Here is an 8,559-nt window from a genome sequence, read left to right as displayed (position 1 = left end):
GGAGATGCTGCGCTGGATTCTCGGTTAGAGTCCATCTGTCCCCGTCGCTCCACTCAGGTGGCACAAGGATCCAGATTCTGGCCGGAAGTGGTCTGTGGAGAATTGCCCTGATGGTGTAAACCTGGAGGCACTGGGTTACTATGCCGACAGCCTGCTCCTTCCACCTCTGATGCAGGGGGAATGTCGGGGTGTGGATCACCACTCCATTGGCCCCTCTGCCATTCACTGGATCTCCTGGCATAAGCTAGAGTATTGCTATGTGTATTAAAATAGTACCTAGAGGCCTCTGCTCACATAGGCACAGCTGTTGCCCCAAGAGCTGATACAGAGAAGACAGACAAAGGAAGGAGCCTTGTTGCCCTTTTACAGATGAGGGAAACTGAGGCACAGAGTCTTGCCCCAAGTCACCCAAAGCCTCAGTGGCAGAGCTGTGAACTGAAATGCGATCTCCTGATCCCCAGCCTGTTGGCTCAATCACAAGAGCAACCTTCCTCTGTGTGTCCTTCACCCTGGATCTGTACAGAACCTCCCGCCCCTTCATGTTAGGTCAATGAGAATTTTATTTAGCCTTTCTCAGTCCACCAGCCCCTGCCAGGGTAGCTGGATCATTCGTGCTGACACTTGGGGTCTATCTGGCCTGCCCTCTGCCTTGTCAAAGTCACTTACACTTGTGCAAAGTGAGACTCAGACATTCTCAAAGCCAAAACTCCCCTCGCTCTCTGTGCACAGGTGTAACTCAGGCCATCACAATCAGGTCACTTTGTGCTGCTCTAGAAGTGTAAACACACCTGAAAATGGATACAAACAGCCCCCTGGAAACTCCCTATGCAAGGAATCTCCGTGGCTGGTGTGGAGCTGTTGTAAAACCTTGCAAACACCCTGTTCTCAGGGCCCCCCGCATAGGGGGTAGATTGGGGGGATGGCCAGAGCAAACTGTAAATTAGTGGAGCAGAATGTAAATTAGAGCAGCCCTGAGGCTGCTCTAAATTCTGCTCAGGGCTGGACAGGGCCCTGCAGAGCCCCAGAACACGGGGAGCACAGAGGCAGTCTCTTCATTTGTTGAACCTGCCTTATTGATTGAATGCACCATATTGATTCCCAACCACAGGGACTGTGTGACTGAGAGCCAGGCCCCATGTGCTTCCTCTGAGGAAGAGGAGACTGTGACAAGCAGTTTTAATTGTGGGTAGCTGGCTACACTGTATCTCTACAACCATCTGCTCTTGTTTTCCGTCTGTTCAGACAAGACCCTCTCACTGGGTGCTTTGTTTGTTTTTGGAAATTCACCCGTTGATGGTGACAGATGCAACTGCCTGCGTTGCTCAGACACCTTATCCGGCATGTGCACATTTCCTAGTGTGGGCAAAGCCACAGGGACAGCGAATGTTCTTTTCTACACTTCCTTGGTCCTGATCTCAAACCAGCCCCAGGCCAGACCCCCACTTTGTGTCAGTCGGCAGTAGCTCCATTGGTGTCAATGGACAGTAGGTCCAATTTACACTTGCTGATGACCTGGCCTGTTGTTTGCTAGTTTGTCAATGGGACGTTGCAAGCTTAACTAACAAAAAATTTCAAATGACTTGAGACCTAGAACGAACCCTGCAGCTGGGCTGGAGAGTCCAGCTTCACAATGGAGAAACATCTGCATGGTTATTGCAACATTACCCTGCCCTTCGGACGCCAGACCTCCCCTGTGTGCAAAATCCCTGGTCCTGTTCATATGCAAACACAGTGTGATGAAGTCGGGGGTTTTCTTGGTTTTCTTTGTTTTCCAGTGGGTTGTAAGCAGAGGGAGTGGGACTCAGTGTCCCTGGGTGTTACTGGTTTAACGAGGTGAGGGGAGAGGAGTTTGTTGTTACAGAAGACTGGAGAGGGAACTTGGGACCCCGGCCGATGGCCTGGAGAATGGAGACCCCAGCAACTGGTGACCTGGAGACAGAGGTCAGGAGTCGCAGCCGGTTCTGGCCAGTGGGAGGACAATGGGCTGTGGGGACAAGACCCCGGTGACCTGACCAGCCGGTCCCGGCCAGAGGGGGCCAGAGGAGGACTGAGAGGAAAGGAGACCCAGGCCATCCTGTTTACGAACCTGTTTACCTGGAGAGAAGACAACGGACAGAAGCGGGGCTTGGGGCCGGGGATATCGGAGGCCAAGCTGGGAAGCAGGGCCCTCTGGGCTGGAGAGGAGGAGCAGGCAGAGCCCACTGGGATGCAGGGGGACTGGGATGTGCTGTGCTGAGGGAGGCCAGGCTTGAGGACCTGAGGGTTTCCTGTGCTGTGTTCAACTCTCAATAAACCCTTCTGTTTTATGCTGGCTGAGAGTTACTCTGGTCTAGAGAACAGGGTTGCATCAACCCCTTCGGGGGTGAGGAAGCCCGGGGGGCCCAGAGCGTGTGGACTCCCTGAGGGGGCCCACAGCGAGATACAGGTATGCTAAGGCTCAGAGAGGTGCGGCTCCAGGAGGTGGAGGGGCCTGACCCCGAGAGAAAGTGGACCCTCGAGAAGGGCTGTTGCACTGAAACGGGCACCGCCCCATGGACTGCACGGGGCCATGAGTGGGCACGATCTGTGAGTCTGTGACACACAGTAACAAAACCAGCTTTGAGGAGGAGCTGATCAAATCCCCCAGCACCACCAGGGCAGGGCTGTCTCTGGAGCAATGGCTAATTCCTCAGGAGCACCGAGGAAGAGCTGGGTCTGTCTCCCAGCCAGCAGCAGAGTAACTGTGCCAAGGCTGGATCTTACATCTCCCAGCCACAGTCTGACGTCATCACTGCAGTGACACCCCCCTGCTCTGAGTGTGCGTGAAGCGACAGCCCTGGCCAATGGCACAGAAGAGAACCAAGGCCAGACAGTCCCATTATAGCTCTGAGCTGAAATACACCCATTGTGCTGGGCTCAGGAGAGCAGGATTTAGAGCTAAGACAGTGGCCTGGTGCTTGAAAACCATGAAGTGACCCTCTAGGATGGTCATGGAAAGCAGTTTGCAGAAGTAAGTTGTTAGCTGGAGACTGAGCTGGAGGTGTCGCAATAAACTCCCCTGGTCATCCTAGATGCAGAACTGGTGGTTTCAAATGTTTGCTAATCATCATGGCCTTGCACAAAGTGTTGGTGGCTGAAGATTATTTCTACATATAAGTGAATGGATTGTGCGTTTTGGGAACAGGATCTATAAGAAACAGTGAACAATTGCAAAACTAAAACACAACAAAGAAGATGCTGTTTTGTGCCCATGGGAATCTGTTCCCATTCGCAGCACAAGGCACTTTGCACATGTACAAGAACTATTAAGTAGACCTGGTTGAAAATTTCCCCATGAAGCGGTTTTTATGGGAAAATGCTGGTTGGACAAAATCAAAATATTCTGCAGGAATGGACCAATTCTGATGCAAGATTATTTAGAAAAAATCAAAGTGATTTCCTTTGAGAAGGGTGAAACTCTTCACGCTGAATTTGAGTTTACGTTACATTATGCATCATAATAGAAAACGTAAAAGTTGAAATCGAAACGATTGACTGAAAGCCAAACTTTAGATACTCCTTTGGCGGGAGAGTCCGAAATCAGATTTTTTGTTCCCATTAGGAAGGAATGTCATCTTCAAAACCTGACACTTCCTGCTACCAGAAATTCTGGCCCCTGCCCAGCTCCTGCAGATGGACAAACAGCAGCTGAGGGACGAGGCCTTTAGCAATGTCAAGTTTGGCCTCGGGTGACTCGGCTCACATTGGAGGGAGAGCAGCACTGGCCAGCTCACATTTCACCAATGGTGGCACAGGCGGGATGAAAACATAGTAGGATCTCTGCCTGCCCCCTGGCAACTAGCCCCAGCTTGCGCCATGGCTGCAGCACCAGAATCTCTTGGTTCCCAACCAGCACAGCTCCCAGCGCCTAGTGGAGGGAGTTTAGGGGCAGAACTAAAGCATACACAGGTTGCACAAAGCCCACCTGTTCCCACTTCAAGAGCAGAGGGTGTGTGTGTGAGAACCAGGCCCCAGGTGTTTCTGGTACAATCACAGTTATTTCTGTTGCTGGGGGAAGGGAAGGGATGTTTAGGTTGAGGATTTGTTTACACATTATCCCTGCAAAACAGCTGCAGCTGTTCCCTATCTATTCAAATAAAAGCCTCTCAACAGAGACCTTGTTTGTTCCAGGAAATGTATCCGCTACTGCTAATGGATGCATCTGGTTATGTGTCCATTGCTCACACCTGTTATCCAGAAAGTCTACATTTCCCAGAGCAGGAAAAGCTTTTGAGACACAATGAGCTCATCAGTAGCTCACCAGGATCAAGGTGCTGCGGGGTACAAATAGCAGCGTAGATGTCAGGGACTGGACTGGAGCCCAGGGTCCAAGACCCACCCCCATCACTGGATTTCAGAGCCCGGACGTGAGCCAGAACCCACAGGGTTCCATCGTTATTATTAGCCTTGCAGTGTGAGCCTGAGTCTCTCGACCCCGGAGGGGACGGGGATGTTGCTGTGTGGACGTGTCAGAGCCTCACAAACAAAGGGACGTGTACGGAGAACAGGCCGCATTGCCAGCAGTGCCAAGGAGCACGTCCCATCTCACTGCAAGAGCAGAGCGATTCAAGCTCTTATATAATCACTCGCCTTCTGCCCTTGTCACTGCTGGGACCACCCCTGGCTCCGGCTGGGTGCGAAGCTGCAGGCCCAGTCCATGGAAGGGCCAGAGGGATTGAAAATGCAAAGAAATTGGTCTTTCCTGTTAGAGGGCAGGTTTTCACGTGTCACAAGGTGGGATGTCCTGCCAACAGCAAGATAGTGCAGCCAGGCGCTTGTCTCCACCTGGACAGATGCTGCAGACAAAGAGCAGCTCCTAACCCTTGGTCTTTGGTAAAGCCGGGCTTGGCCTCTGCTAACTCTGCTCCTGCTGCAGGGAGAGCAGCACTGGCTGGCCTCCACCTCACTGCCAGCCCCAGAGGCTGGGGGATGGGGTAGCAGGAGCTCTGCCTGCCCCCTTGCAGCCGGTGCTAGCTCAGCCCCATGGCTGCACAAGGCTCAGGGCAACTGGTAGCTGGGGGTTGGTGTTTGCACAGCTCTGTTCTAGCCTGGCTGCACCTCGATGCACCAAGGTGGTTTAAACGGTTCTGTTGCATCTGACATTTGTGCATGAAAATTGTAGGAGTGCAAATGTGTCTTATTATAGACATGGGGTGTTGGTTTCTCTTACAGCAACCAGCCACTTGAGATTAGAATGCGTGACCCTAATCACATCTCTGCCTCGCATGTTTTTTTTCCTGTTACTCTTTTTATCTTTTCTGAACTCCTAAACACGTTTCCTGTCTTCTCTCCTCTTTATGATGTTCCATTTGATAGAGGTGTGTGACTAAATCAGTCCATAAATTCATTTATTTTCATAGTAACTTGTAATTTTAACCATATCTGTGCCCTCTTCCCCTCCCCTTCGTCTGTGCGAGCCTGGCTGCATCTCTAGACACTCAGCATGTTTATGTGTTTCTGTCAGGTCCATTACTGAACCATGAAAATAGGGAGACCCTGAATGTGGGTATGTCTACACTACGGGATTATTCCGATTTTACAGAAACCGGTTTTTTTAAACAGATTGTACAAAGTCGAGTGCACACAGCCACACTAAGCACATTAATTCGGCGGTGTGCATCCATGTACCGAGGCTATCGTCAATTTCCAGAGCATTGCACTGTGGGTAGCTATCCCATAACTATCCCATAGCTATCCCATAGTTGCCGCAGTCTCCCCCACCCATTGGAATTCTGCAAGCTCATCCTCCTCTTCCTCCTCCTCATCTTCCCTGTTTATACTTGCTAAATTCGGTATAAACTCGTAGTGTAGACCAGACCTGTGTCTCACTATAAATAAAGGATTGTGGTTTCTCTGTACTATTTCTTGAGATTAGAATGTGTTACCCTAACCATATCTTTGCACTGCTTCAGTGTTTTTCCTGTGTAGCTCTTCCTGCCACTAGTCAGTTCTTAACTACAAATTTGTTCTTTCTCTACCTCTTTATTATTTCAGTTATTTAAAAGCCACGTCACTGAATTGCTCCATAAATGCATTTCTTTTCAATGCAACTGGTAATTTTAACCACATCTCTGCCTCCTTCCCCCTATCCATTGTCTAAAAAGGACAGAACAGCTTTTAGCTCAGGCGTGACTAGCAGAGAGCAGTGTCAGGAGATTTTAGCTCAATGAAGAAAGATTCAAAGTTAGAATTAAGTGGTTTTAGACTGGAGACATCTAGGCGGCCTTAATTATCGCTGTTGCCAAAGCTTCTGCCAGAGCCCAGCATAGACTCATAGACTCTAGGACTGGAAGGGACCCCGAGAGGTCATCGAGTCCAGTCCCCTGCCCTCATGGCAGGACCAAATACTGTCTAGACCATCCCTGATAGACATTTATCTAACCTACTCTTAAATATCTCCAGAGATGGAGATTCCACAACTTCCCTAGGCAATCTATTCCAGTGTTTAACTACCCTGACAGTTAGGAACTTTTTCCTAATGTCCAACCTAAATCTCCCTTGCTGCAGTTTAAGCCCATTGCTTCTTGTTCTATCATTGGAGGCTAAGGTGAACAAGTTTTCTCCCTCCTCCTGATGACACCCTTTTAGATACCTGAAAACTGCTATCATGTCCCCTCTCAGTCTTCTCTTTTCCAAACTAAACAAACCCAATTCCTTCAGCCTTCCTTCATAGGTCATGTTCTCAAGACCTTTAATCATTCTTGTTGCTCTTCTCTGGACCCTCTCCAATTTCTCCACATCTTTCTTGAAATGCGGTGCCCAGAACTGGACACAATACTCCAGTTGAGGCCTAACCAGTGCAGAGTAAAGCGGAAGAATGACTTCTCGTGTCTTGTTTACAACACACCTGTTAATGCATCCCAGAATCACGTTTGCTTTTTTTGCAACAGTATCACACTGTTGACTCATATTAAGCTTGTGGTCCACTATGACCCCTAGATCTCTTTCTGCCATACTCCTTCCTAGACAGTCTCCTCCCATTCTGTATGTGTGAAACTGATTGTTCCTTCCTAAGTGGAGCACTTTGCATTTATCTTTATTGAACTTCATCCTGTTTACCTCAGACCATTTCTCCAACTTGTCCAGATCATTTTGAATTTTGACCCTGTCCTCCAAAGCAGTTGCAATCCCTCCCAGTTTGGTATCATCTGCAAACTTAATAAGCGTACTTTCTATGCCAACATCTAAATCGTTGATGAAGATATTGAACAGAACCGGTCCCAAAACAGAACCCTGCGGAACCCCACTTGTTATAGCTTTCCAGCAGGATTGGGAGCCATTAACAACTACTCTCTGAGTACGGTTATCCAGCCAGTTATGCACCCACCTTATAGTAGCCCCATCTAAATTGTACTTTCCTAGTTTATCTATAAGAATATCATGCGAGACTGTATCAAATGCCTTACTGAAGTCTAGATATATCACATCCACCGCTTCTCCCTTATCCACAAGGCTCGTTATCCTATCAAAGAATGTTATCAGATTAGTTTGACATGATTTGTTCTTTACAAATCCATGCTGGCTATTCCCTATCACCTTACCACCTTCCAAGTGTTTGCAGATGATTTCTTTGATTACCTGCTCCATTATCTTCCCTGGCACAGAAGTTAAACTAACTGGTCTGTAGTTTCCTGGGTTGTTTTTATTTCCCTTTTTATAGATGGGCACTATATTTGCCCCCTTCCAGTCTTCTGGAATCTCCCCCGTCTCCCATGATTTCCCAAAGATAATAGCTAGAGGCTCAGATACCTCTTCTATTAACTCCTTCAGTATTCTAGGATGCATTTCATCAGGCCCTGGTGACTTGCAGGCATCTAACTTTTCTAAGTGATTTTTTACTTGCTCTTTGCTTATTTTCTCTTCTAAATCTACCCTCTTCCCGTAAGCATTCACTATACTAGACATTCCTTCAGACTTCTCAGTGAAGACCGAAACAAAGAAGTCATTAAGCATCTCTGCCATTTCCAAGTCTCCCGTTACTGTTACCCCCTCCTCATTGAGCAGTGGGCCTACCCTGTCCTTAGTCTTCCTCTTGCTTCGAATGTATTGATAAAAAGTCTTCTTGTTTCCCTTTATTCCCATAGCTAGTTTGAGTTCATTTTGTGCCTTTGCTTTTCTAATCTTGCCTCTGCATTCCTGTGTTATTTGCCTATATTCATCCTTCGTGATCTGCCCTAGTTTCCATTTTTTATATGACGCCTTTTTATTTTGTAGGTCACGCAAGATCTCAAGGGTAAGCCAAGGTGGTCTTTTGCCACATTTTCTATCTTTCCTAACCATTGGAATAACTTGCTTTTGGGCCCTTAATAGCGTCCCTTTGAAAAACTGCCAACTTTCCTCAGTTGTTTTTCCCCTCAGTCTTAATTCCCATGGGACCTTGCCTATCAGCTCTCTGAGCTTACCAAAATCCGCCTTCCTGAAATCCATTGTCTCTATTCTGCTGTACTCCCTTCTACCCTTACTTAGAATTGCAAATTCTATGATTTCATGATCACTTTCACCCAAGCTTCCTTCTACTTTCAAATTCTCAACAAGTTCCTC

Source organism: Gopherus flavomarginatus, chromosome 12, assembly GCF_025201925.1.
Source record: "Gopherus flavomarginatus isolate rGopFla2 chromosome 12, rGopFla2.mat.asm, whole genome shotgun sequence".
NCBI classification, from domain to species: domain Eukaryota; kingdom Metazoa; phylum Chordata; order Testudines; family Testudinidae; genus Gopherus; species Gopherus flavomarginatus.
The sequence above is the reverse complement of the archived record's forward strand: the minus strand, read 5'-3'. Positions refer to the sequence as shown.